General features: G+C 43.0%; 1 long non-coding RNA gene across 1 annotated transcript; it reads right to left on the bottom strand.

The window, feature by feature from the left end:
• Positions 1-496: 496 nt before the first annotated feature.
• LOC122431755 lies at positions 497-4,054 on the bottom strand. The gene is made up of 3 exons (XR_006266626.1): positions 3,953-4,054; positions 2,276-2,437; positions 497-915 (listed from the first exon to the last, which is right to left on the bottom strand). It is a non-coding gene; the product is annotated as an uncharacterized LOC122431755 (long non-coding RNA).
• Between the last annotated feature and the right edge of the window lie 8,934 nt (positions 4,055-12,988).

The following is a 12,988-nucleotide window of genomic DNA, read 5'->3' as shown; positions in this document are numbered from 1 at the left end:
GGGTTAATCTGTGTATAACTTCGAGTTGGCCCTCCCTTTCCAAGTTTCCTTGGCATCTGCAGATCCAACCAACCACAGATCATATAGTACTGTAACACTTACTATTGAAAAATATCCACCCAGTTCAAACCTGTGTTGTTCAAGGCTCAACTGTTAACACTTTTAAAAAAAAGTAAAAAGGAACAGGTAGAATTAGTTTTAATAATATATTTTATTGAAACCAATGTATATTGAATATTATTACTTTGTTGTTGTTAAATTGCTCAGCTGTGGCCAACTCTTTTGTGACCCCATGGACTGTAGTCTGCCATGGGATTTCCCAGGCAAGAATACTAGAGTGGGTTGCCGTTTCCTCCTCCAGGGGATCTTCCTGACTGAAGGATCGAACCTGAATTTCCTGTATTATAGGTAGAGACCTTGCCCTTGAGCCACTGGGGAAGTATTTATAGATATTTTACAGCTTTTTTTTTGGGGGGGGGTACAATTCTTTGAAAGCTAGTGTGCATGCCACACTTACAGCATACTACAATTTGGATTAGCCATGTTTTAGTACTCCATAGCCACATGCGGCAGGGGCTCATGTGTTGGACAGCGTAGGGTAGAGGATGGACAACTGGAAGGTAGCAATCTGTCTTTGCACCTACACTGCTTTCTGCAGTGCCTGAAACATAAATGCTGTCCCATAAATGAATGTGGCGGGCAGAATTCTAAGATCACCTCCAGGGATCCTTGTCTTTTTATCATTCATTCCTCTTTAAGGGTGATGGTGAAGCAGACATCAATCTATCGCTTATGTTATATGGCAAAAGGGAAATGATCTTGAGTGGGCCTTCTCTGTCCATGTGAGTCTTTTAAGAATGGAGAGTTTTCTCCGACTGGTAGTAAAGGAAGACATCAGAAAACATCCCTGCTGGCCTGGAAGAAAGCATATAGTGATGTAGTGAACTGCTCCTGGAAGCTGAAACAGATTCCCCAGCCAGCAAGAAAACAGAGACCTCAGGTCTACAACCACAGAGGACTGAATTCTACCAAACACTAGTGAGCTTGTCAGAGAACTCTGAGCCCTGGATGAGCACTGCAGCTGGAATTTGAATTTTCGCTTTGTGAGACACTCTGCAGAGAGCCCTCGGCAGAGAACCCACCCACGCAGTGCCCTGATTTCAACCCTATAGAACTGTGAGCTAAGAGCGGGCTGGTGTTTTAAGCCGCCATGTTTCTTGTGATTTGTTTCACAGCAATAGAAAATTAATACCATGAATAAATGTCACAATTCAGCAATCATCATTCAGCTGGGGACAATATGGTTAAACTTTAGGCATAGTCCCTAAGAAGAAATAGTAGCTTGTGAACATTAGATTTGAAAATCAAGCCAGTATCATGATAGCAACATATTTATCTTAATTATGCCAGGGCATCACCAGTGTGGGGCATTTGAGTTACCATCTCTTTCCCAGTGCCACTTGCATCAGAGGGAGGAGCTAAGTAAGAGGCAAAAAAAAAAAAAAAAGGATGGGGGAAGCCTCTGGAAATAAGTTTGATATACTCATCCTGTAAAGGAGTGATTATTGATTAAGCAGAGACTCGTATTAAAAAACAATGACAATATTAAGCAGAGCTCACATTTGCTAGGTTTGTACTCTGTGCCGGGCATGTCAGCCATTGCTTTGCTATATCTGCACCAAAGTCCTGGAGGCAGAAACTGTTACTAACTTCATTTTATGGATGTGGAAACTAATCGGTAGAGGTAGGAGGAGACTTAGCTGCATAGTCAGGTGATAAAGGTGACTTGGAAGGAAGCGGATAAACAGGTGTTCTCGGAGGAAGCACTCTTTAGAAGAGATTAGCCTGATTCCTAGATGCAGCCCTTTCTCCAGGATGACAGAGAGCTTTATTTCTTCTCTGTTAACAAACTCTTTTTATGCCCCTTTCTTCTAACAAGATGCATTTCCCAAGTGGTCATTGATCCATGCATTCAGTCTTTCTACTTTCTCCTTTGGAGACATCATTGAATCCTATGACTCCCAGTAACATCTCTGGTCCTGATTCTGAAAGGCCCGTTTAGAACTCAGCTGTTCTTCTGAGCTCCAGCCCTCTAGTGACCATACCTGGATGCCTCACTAACCTCTTAAGTTCAGCTTGTTTAACAAAGTAGAGTTCATCATTATGGCCTGTAAACCAGCTCTCCTCTCCAATACTCTAGCCTTACCAACAATTCTATAATCATTGACCAGTCCACAGGGCTCCATACCCTAGAGACCATTCAACCCTCTCTCACCTCCATTCCCTTTAGTCAATCAGCTGCTAAAAGTATCTTTCCAGAATGTTAGCTCAGCCATTTCTTCTCCATTCTTCAACTTCCTGAATGCTTTAGTCCACCGACCTCCCTTCCTTCCTTCCTTATCCAGCTTTGATTTCATGCTGCATCAATTCAATCACTCTTGAAAAGTGAAACGAAAAAGTGAAAGTGTTAGTCACTCAGTCATGTCTGGCTCTTTGTGACCCTGTGACCCCATGGAGCCCTCCAGGCTCCTCTGTCCATGAGATTCTCTAGGCAAAAATACTGGAGTGGGTAGCCATTCCCTTCTCCAGGGGATTTTCCCCATCCAGGGATCAAATCCAGGTCTCCTGCATTGCAGCTAGATTCTTTGCCATCTGAGCCACCAGGTCAATCACTCTTACCAGAACCCACAACCCCTTGCCACTCTATTTTTCCTCATTTCTATTTGACATAATGTGAACCCCACTATCTTGTTTCTCTTCAACTGGGAGGCCAAGCAGTGCTGAAAAAACTGCACAGAGGGAAGATAAAAGTAAAATAGAACCCTCTGTTCTGGTTTTCACTGAGGCCCCAAGGTTGCCAAATACTATCACATTCCAAAGCAAATTATTTGGTCCGCCTACCCATGACTTGTGAAGAAGGTGGGTGAAAACAGATTTTATGAGTTTTATCTTTGACTTACCTTGAGCTGTGAATTCTTCCTGACACTCCCTCCCTCCCCACCCCCTAGCCATCTGGGAGCTTCACAGGCATCTTTGATAGGTATCTTTTGAAGCTGGAGGAACACAGACAGGCATTAGATTCATGCCTAAGGAAAAAAGTCTTTAATGAGGGGCTGGCTGAAGTGAACTGTGTCAATATAGCTGAGGGCTGCGTTTAGGAAATTAACCACATTCTGGCGGATTCCAGGCCAAAGCTACATTTTTCCAGGGACCAAATGTCAACCCCACAGAAGGAATGTGAGTCTGGGTTGTTTAAAAAAAGGAATTCTGACCCAAAGGACTTCCTGTCGTCAGTGAGGTGTCCTCAGCAAAAAGTGGCTGGAGATTCTACTGGGTAGAGAAGCGGAGAGGGATTGTAGGTGGCTGGTTAGAGAAGAGGCGCTGCCCGAGACAAAGGATTTCCAAGTGGAAGGGTCCAGCAGGAGGGGGTCTGAGGAGGCCGCAGACGCTCAAATGAGAGAATAAATGGCAGCTTAAAACATCAGCCAGGGGGCTCCCCTGGTGGTCCACGGAAAGGTTAAGAACCCACCTTCCAGTACAGGGAACATGAGGTCAGCCCTGGTCGGGGAACTAAGATGCCACATGTCATGAGGCAACTAAGCTCCCTGCGCCAGAGCTAGAGAGCCCACATGCTCTGGAGCCCCTGTCCACAACTAAAAACGCACACACCACCGTGAGAGATCCCAGCCGAAAACAGCTTTGGCTGATTCATGTTGATGTTTGACAGAAACAACAAAATTCTGTAAAGCAATTATCCTTTAATTAAAAAATAAATTTAAAAAAAGAAAAGAGAAGAAGAAGAAGAAAAAAGACCATAGTACAGATTGGTTCCAAAATACTAAAATAAAAGGAAATAAAAAACAAACAAGCTAAAAACAACATCTACTAGAACCAGAGGGAACTACACCAACTTATATTTGTGTCAGTCGAATAAAGCCTTCCTTCCTCTTACCTTCCTGCTGTCTCTGCTCCCATCCCAGGAGACCCATTGGTAGCCGAGTGGTGGGAGATGAGAGAGGGGTCAGGGGTAGGAGCACTAGTTGAGTGGTGAAACCTCATTCTCCACTGCAGGCTCTTTGTTCTAAAGCATGAAGTTTGGAGTTTTGTTACAATAGTTCTGGGCATGTTGCTGTTGTTTTGTTACTAAGTCGTGTCCAACTCTTCTGTGACCCATGCTCTGTAGCCTGCCAGGCTCCTCTCTCCATGGGATTTCCCAGGCAAGAATTCCATGTCCTTCTCCAGAGAATCTTCCCAAGCCAGGGATCAAACCCTCATCTTCTGCATTGACAGGCAGATTCTTTTATCACCGAGCCACCAGGGAAGCCCCAGTTCTGGGCATATTAATTTTTAAACTGAGGCTGTGATTTGGAGATGAAATGACCAGAGGACATTTTATCACCTAAAAGGATCAGAGAGTTAGAAGACCTTCCTGATAGTTCATCTGAAGGGTGAGAAAGAGCTGGCCCAAAAGAGAGGAAAATGGGCAGGCAGGGGGGTAAAGAAAAAATTGTTTTCTCTTTGTGCCAGAGGAGTCAGTCTTGTTCAATGCGATCATTCAGTTATATCACTGAAATAATCTCAATCCACAGCTAGGTTGAGACCTGTGAACCATGGCAACATAACAATTTTTTTTTTCTGTTGGGAACCCTCTCTTATTCTCTGCAGTTACCTTAAGCCTCTCTAGGCTTAGTTGTTCAGTCATGTTGGATTCTTTGCAACCCCATGGACTGCAGTCTGCCAGGCTCCTATGTCCACGGGGGTCTCCAGGCAAGAATACTGGAGTGGGTTGCCATGCCCTCCTCCTAAGCCTCTTTACCTTCCCTGATCCCTGAGCTGCACACTACCCTCTTCTGTTCAGATGATCTTGCCTCAGTCTTTGCAGAAAGAGCAGGATTCATCACAAGGGAGGAAATTCTTTTCTTCTGCATCCCCAAATGAAGCTGAGAACCATACTTGGAGTATTGTTAATTAACACATATATCATAAGTGTGTAAAGGATGGTTCCACTACTTGACAATCATATATTCTCTCAGGCAGGTAGACTCTTTTCTCCACAATTTTATTTTCAGTATTGGTTTGCTTATCATCTCATTTTCATATGTTGCAAAAATAAACTTTTAGCTTAATTTGAAATTTGGAAACTTTTTCTGTTCATACTACAATTTATGAGAATCTAAAGTCAAGTTTTAATTTATATAGATTGCATTCTACAAAATATGTCCACAAGATTACCATTTGTATGATATGTTATAATATTTGAAACAAGGCATTTCATGCTTCTGCTGTTACCCTCAGAGAGATTTTCTAGTCTCAGTTCTCTTATTCCATCTAATTACAATTTCATTTTAAAACCAGTCAGGAGCGTATATGCCCTGAGTGTTTAAATATGTTACATTTAATGTATCTAAGGAATTTCTAATTCCAATATAACTAACAAAATAATTGAAAAACTGAGTTGCTAATGGAAGCATGCTTCTCTATACAAGTCATTTACATTATCTAAAGGAATTTTAAGTTCATTATAGAAAATTTGAAAATCACAATAAAATATAAAGAAGAAAATAAAAATCAGCCATAATCACACCATTATCTCCCCACCCGTTCTTGAGATCTTTCAGCCTTTTCTATTTTTCAAACTGGGTATAATAATGCACATGCATTTAAAAACCCTGTGGTTTTCACAGTGATTGTTCTATTGAGGACATCTTTGTTTCTGTGCTATTTAATACTATCCAACAGTCTAATGTTGGTGACCAAATTGTATTCCATCATATTATAATCTGTTTTAATTTATTATATTACAATGTGTATTATGTACAATTTTGTATTTATAATATATAGTCTGGCCCTATTATAACATTTAATAATTCCCAGCCTGCTTATTTCTAGAAATAGAAAAATATATATTTGACTTCTGGCACGTGTTCAGTTTTGATACTTCATCCCAACATCAATCACATTAAATTAAATTTTTTGCCAAACTGCAGACTTCATAGTCTGTATTCAATTGTCGTCCTATTTTAAATTCAGCAAAAATTAAAAGGCCACCAGACTCCCTAGGTTTCTGAAATTGCACTCCCCTCTCAGGGTCTCGCTTTCCTCCATGCCCTTTACCTCCTAATTCCTTATTACCCAGCTTTTCCCTCTATTAAATTCTTTATACTCCTTTAATGTGGTTTGTTTTTATTAGATTTTTTGTTCTAAATGCTCATTGTAGAAAAAATCAGATATTACACATAAGGCTTGTAGGCCTTACGTTTGCCTACCTATCATACATTTACCTGCATATCAAGGGTGGAACCAGCTAGGGCAAGAATCGAAAATACCATTTTCATTCCGCTGATGAACCAGAATGCCAGTTTTTAAATTTACTCAAATGAGCAGTGGGTCTGTCATGTGGTTCCACATGCTCTAGTGTAACTAACACACACTCTTACTGGAAGAAGAAAAGCTGAATCATAAGCAGAAGTTTGCTAAATAAGAATGAAATCAGAGCAAGGAGTTTGGGATTAGATATTTAGAATGTTTGGTGGCCACAGGCTAAGGCAGCCTTATGTATGCATTATTATAATGAAGGCTCAACAGAGCGTAAGAGTGAGGCTACGCAGCAGAAATTGTGACTGAGAAATTCAGGGAAATGAGTGCCATCTTGAAGTGTCTCTTGTGAGACAGCCAACTGGACATGTTAAACCCCTCTGCCTCACTGTGCATGGCGGACCTTTCTGTTAGAAATCTCTGCTTTGATGATTTGCTCCTTGCTTCACTGCCCCTCTTTCCTCCCGCTCATCGTGACTCTGGCTTTCTTGGTCCTCCTCCTATGTCTAATTGTTCTTTCTCTGTCTTTTTTCTGCACTGATTCTTAGGACCTGCATCTCTGTGGCGACACTGTTTATACAAAGCCTGTCCTGGGCTTTGAGTAGTCATTAATGTGGCTCCTGATGTGAGCACGCCTCTCTTCCCAGACACATGGTTGGATGACAAGTCCTGCCTTCCTGTGGTTGGGTGGGGCTGTGTGATGAGTTCTGGCCTTTGAATTATGAGCAGGGGCCATGGCTGTCACTTCTGGGCGAGAGCGTTTAAGCGCCAGTATGAGGACCCTTCTTTCTTCCTGCTACTGAGACCAGCGATGTTCCAGGTGTCTAAATCCCAGAGTGAGATGACACTGAACAGAATTCCTAGTCACCTCTTGACATAAAGAATGGATGAGAGGGACTTCCTGTGGTCTAGTGGCTGACTCTACGCTCCCAGTGCAGGGGGCCAGGGTTCGACCCCTGGTCAGGAAACTAGACCCCATTACCACTACTATGAGTTCATGTGCCAGACAGCTAAGGATTCTGTGTGCCATAATGAAGAACAAAGATGCCACAACTAAGAACATGCCACAACTAAGACCTGGTGAAAAGTGAAAGTCACTCAGTCGTCTCTGACTCTTCACGACCCCATGGACTATACAGTCCATAGAACTCTTCAGGCCAGAATACTGGAGTGGGTATCCTTTCCCTTCTCCAGGGGATCTTTCCAACCCAGGGATCAAACCCAGGTCTCCTGCAATGCAGGCAAATTCTTTACCAACTGAGCCACAAGGGAAGCCCAAGAATACTGGAGTTGGTAGCCTATCCCTTCTCCAGCAGATCTTCCCAATCCAGGAATTGAACCGGGGTCTCCTGCATTGCAGGCAGATTCTTTACCAACTGAGCTACAGGCAAGCCCTGGTGCAGGCAAATAAATAAATATTTTTGAAAAACTTAAAAAGGATGAATGAGAAATAAACCTTTGAGGTATCAAGTCACTGAGATCTTGGAATTGTTTGTTCAGCAGCATCATCTGGCTCTACCCTGACTGAAACAGCAGTTCTTTTTTTTTTTTTTTTTAAACTCATCTTATCCCCTGATGAGCTTATCCAAGATTATGGATTTATCTTTATCCTCTAGTTAAATGAATTCCAAATCCACTGAACTGGACATAATTGATCACCTGAGCTCAGGTCCTGGTTTTCTGGTTACCATGTTATACTCTCAGTGTTCACAGGAACTGCAGTCTGAATGTACCCCAGATGTCTCAGACTCAGCACCCCCCAAGCAAATCTATCATCTTCTTTCCTTCAATGGCTGCTTCTCCTCTATTGTGCATTATCTTCTTTGATTCACTCAGCATCTGAACCTTGGAAATGTGAAAATTTCCTCTCCATGAGTGAAGTGGGACTGGTCTTACCCGTGGAAGTTTCAAAAGTCAGAGAGACCAAGTTCATACACAAAATTTGGAAAGCAGAGGCACAATGGAGTTGTATCCATTCAAGTTTCTAGAAATCATCTTTATTAAATTCTTCCTAGTAGAAAGAATGGGGTTCTCATTTCTCTTTTCAGACCATGTGGGTTGACTTTCTCCTCTACTGGTTTTACTGAAAGCAGAAGTAATCATCTTCTCCATCAGCCACCTAAAAACAATGAGATTATTTTTTTCTCTTTCTTTTTCCTTTCCTTTTGGTTTTATTTAAAAGAATCCTTGTAACAGGATTATGGTCAGCATCAAGCATATTGGCTGCTACAAGCTTCATAAACTATGGTGGACTTTCCGAGCATCACTTTCTTGTCTCCACTGCATAGTTGATGAGCAGCTGGCATTTAGCCCCTGAACACAGCCAAGAAAGGGAAATCAAGGCTGATGATCGGATGGTGAGGTAATAACAAATCTATGGTCCCTAAACCCGATGTCTCCACCCCGGTTTCATTATGTGTGTCTGCAGTTTTATGGCAATTGCAGATTTGGAAGACTGCCACTCCAGATGTCATCAGGCCATTTATTTATTCATCAAACCAAGCCCATGATCCAATTGTTCCTCCAATCACCAGCAAAAAAGGAAAGAGTGATGAAATCAGTCTTTGGCAATGTTGCAGGAATCAGGAATATATTTGGGATTGGCTGCTATTGTCCCACTTTAGGTTATAATCACCAGAGCAGAACAGGGAGCTGAGAGTCAAGTACTATGCAAAGAATAGGGAGTCCAGGGAATACTCAATGCTGGTTCTTTCCTTTGCTGAGGCAGTTCTTCATTATCTATGTAGGTGGCAAACTGAGGCCATTTCTTTCCAAGAGGGGCGGGTTGGATATACCACACGGAGCACTTACAGAGGCAAACACTAATATTTTGTGGAAGCCTCTGTATGAAGTCATAGTTGCAGAAACAAGCGTGTGGAGTGAGGTGGGGTGGAACAGAAGGTGAGTTAACTGGGATCAGCTGCTGGTGTTGCTGTAAAGAAGACGACCCCATACTCATCCTCGCATGCGCGCTCAGTCACTTCAGTCGTGTCTGACTCTCTGTGACTCCATGAACTGTAGCCCACCATGCTCTTGTGTCCATGGGATCCTCCAGGCAAGAATACTGCAGTGGGTTGCCATGCCTTCCTCCAGGGGATCTTCCTCACCCGGGGATTGAACCCGTGTCTCCTGCATCTCCAGCATTGCAGGCGGATTCTTTACTGCTGAGCCGTGGGAGAAGCCCCATGCTTATCCTTACTTCCTTGTGACTAGTTTTCTCTCCCCTGTCTGCAATTTTTTTTTCTAAGATGTTGAGTATAGGACTGCCCTGGTGGTCCATGGTTAAGAATCCACCTGCCAATGCAGGGATCACAGGTTCCATCCCTGGTTCGGAAGATTCCACATGCCACGGGGCACCTAAGTCCATGCCCATAACTAGTGAGTCTATGCTCTAGAGCCTACGAGCCACAACTACTTGGCCTGCGTGCTGCAACTACTGAAGCCCTTGTGCCTAGACCCCATGTTCTGCAATAAGAGAAACCACTACAGTGAGAAATCTGAGCACCACAATGAGAGAGTAGCCCCCACTTGCTGCAACTAGAGAAAGTCCGTGTGCAGCAACAAAGTCCCAGCACAGTCAAATAAATAAATAAAATAAAAAGATATTGAGTTTAGGTCCCTGTGCTGTATAGTAGGTCATTGTTTGATTACTGCTAGTTCTATTATTTTATTTTACTTTACTTTATTCTGTTCTAGTTTATGCCCTGCCACGTGACTTGCAGGGTCTTAGTTACCTGACCAGGGATTGAACCTGGGGCACATCAGTGAAAGCCTGAAATCCCAACCCATAGACCACCAGGGAACTCTCCTCCTGTCTGCAGTTTTAAACTTGAATGGCAATATTTCTGAGAACTACCTTGAAGAAGGGAGTGCATTGGACTATCTGTGTCTCGTGGGATGGATCATCCAGTGTCCTCATCGAACTGTCGCACCTGCTCTTTTCTCAGCTGTCTCTGGCATCCCAAGTTCAGACACCACTGCACACCATGTCTGGGGGGACAGGGCAATGACTGTGGACACCCGGCCACAAAGGGCTGGTGAGGGGACCTGGGGGATCACTCACTCCTTACAAAACTTGCCATCACTTGTCCTGTTTTCAGACCCACTCAGCCTTTCTTCCTTGGGAGGCGCCTGGGTGCATCCTCAGTTCCTGAGACTTGCTGGGGGTTCTGAGGCATGCACTGGTTTGTTTCCAGTTGAATCCTCCTCCCATGCACCCTTTCCTTTCTCTCCTTGGGTTTCCATTTCTAAATAATTGTGGTTGTCTGTCATCTGCTGTTCTTTTCTCTTTTCTTTGTTTTTGTGGGTTCATGTTTTCTTCTTCTCTTAATTTTTGCTGTCATCTTAGAGGGGTTTAACTGACTCATTGGAAAAGATCCTGATGCTGGGAAAGATTGAAGGCAGGAGGAGAAGGGGATGATAGAGGATGAGATGGTTGGATGGCATCACCATCTCAATGGACATGAGTTTGAGCGAGCCCCAGGAGTTAGTGATGGACAGGAAAGCCTGGCATGCTGTGGTCCGTGGGGTTGCAACGAGTTGGACACGACTGAGCAACTGAAATAGAGGGGTTTGGGAAAGGAAAGGCAAATTTGTATGTATAGGCTTTCATGTTTATTCATGATTCTATTCACTTATTCTATTAGCTACTTAGTCTATTCACTTATTCTTCTAGTTTTTCTTATGTCTCTCAGAGCATCACTGAATGTATCTTGAACCCAGTAGGTACTTGACACAAGTCAAAGCAGTTATAATATGATAAAGTGACTTCCAGGGGACAAAAGGCAGGGATGAAAATTACCCTGTATGAAGATTTCTGAAAACAGCAGGTATGCAATAATTATCCAAATTTCTTGTTTTCCATTCATTAAAAAACTCATGAACATCATGCTCAGATTTAGGTGCTGGGATGTGGATAAAAGGATTAGAAATCTTAGAGCATCTCCTGGTGTAGTTTTTGTGTTTCTTCATATGACACATGGTGGTTCAATCACTAGTGTAAGTTGAACTTTTGCTATAGGCTGGAGAGAGAAGAGACTGTCCTTTTAGTGAGAAAACAGCTGTGCCATCATTCATTTGCCAGGAAAGAGAGGAAAATTTGTCAGGGGTTCCTGTTTGTTCCTGGCAAAGAACAGTGAGATGCCAGGGCAACACAAATTATTCCAGAGGTGCAGATTCTTCTGTCAGTTTCCCAAAATTGACTTTCCTTTATCCACAAAGATTCTGAAATTTCTCTTCTGATCGGCCAAAGCCTGGCCTCTTACACAGAACATTTCACGATGCCAACAGATAGTTTCCAGAGAGGAATAGGAAATTAAGTGGAGCTCCGGTTGCAGATGATTCCTTTTCATGCCTAGCTACCCAAACAAAGGGAATGAGCCAGAAGCCAGATCTGCAGGTGAACACACACAATGGAATCGGTGCATGGGAATGTCCAGGGCTCTGCCTGATTAAACTTCTGCCAGAGCGCCAGGGGGCAATTTCTATAAGCCTCCTTGTCTTGTATTTTGGCAGCTGTCTTCTCTCCCCCCACCACCCTCCCCATGTCCTCAGATCTGTTTGCACCGTTGTTTGGAATGAGCCCAACACACAGAGATTGGCAGCACTATAACTGGTGCTTGATTCACCTTGCCTCTTTTCTCTCTGAATTTGATCATTCTGTTAATGACAGCTTATTTTCTCCTCCTGTACCTTCGGAAAACAAAAAAACAACTCTTGAGAGAGTTGTGGAGTTATATTTGAGTTTTCTGATGTACACTGTTATGGGAAATAAATTTCACATTTTTAAATATTTTCTCACTTCTGTCCCCTCTTCCTCCCCCCTCACCCAAACAGTCAACATGATTGGGAAACTTTAATGCTGAGAACTGATTTTTCCCCCCTCAGAAGGTGTTGTGAAGACAGTGGCAACATCCTTGAGCGTTGACTTGTCAAAATATTGACAGTCTCATTTAAGACCTTCATCATTGTCATCCTAATTGGCGCCTCCATTTGCTAGACTCTGCTTATTTATGTGCATTTTCTTTCAAGTGATATTTCTTAGGGTAATATTCACAAGGGCTTGGGGCTCCTGGAGTGAAATGTGTTATATAAACTGAAATGCTTACCCCCTGGCAAAAGGTAATCTCCATTGCACACACCACCTGGTTATAACAACTCACATTTGCACAGTGCTTTGTAGTTAAGAAAGGATGCTCATGTATATTGTTTCGTGTAATCCCCCTGAGAAGAACACAGAAGGGATGGTGTGGTGCCAGGAATCATCCCACCTCGCCCTCCCACCAGGCATGTGTGATTCCATACCTGGTGACCTGCTTGCCTTTTCACAGGTGTTGTCGTGAAGCTCTGCAGAAGCTGTGTCCCAGGTGGTTCAGTTTTTGGAGAAGGGTTGAATTTCTAGAGGCACAAATAAGCACAAAGTAATTAGAGGATTGTTTTTTTTTTTTTTCCATTTTCTCATGTCTCCTAAGGAGGAAAACAGGGCGGGTAATTAATTACAGGATCTCTTTGGCAGACTGGGTGAGAGGGGAAATCTGTGTGTACTGCAAAATTAATAAAGCTGATTCCATCACAACTGTATGAACATCTCAGTTAAGGATGTGTATGGGGACTTCTCCGGTGGTTCGGTTGTTAAGAATCCGCCTTCCAATGCAAGGGATGCAGGTTGGACCCC

The sequence above is a fragment of the Cervus canadensis genome, chromosome 30, assembly GCF_019320065.1.
Source record: "Cervus canadensis isolate Bull #8, Minnesota chromosome 30, ASM1932006v1, whole genome shotgun sequence".
Classification (NCBI taxonomy): domain Eukaryota; kingdom Metazoa; phylum Chordata; class Mammalia; order Artiodactyla; family Cervidae; genus Cervus; species Cervus canadensis.
This window is presented reverse-complemented; position numbering and strand designations above follow the sequence as displayed.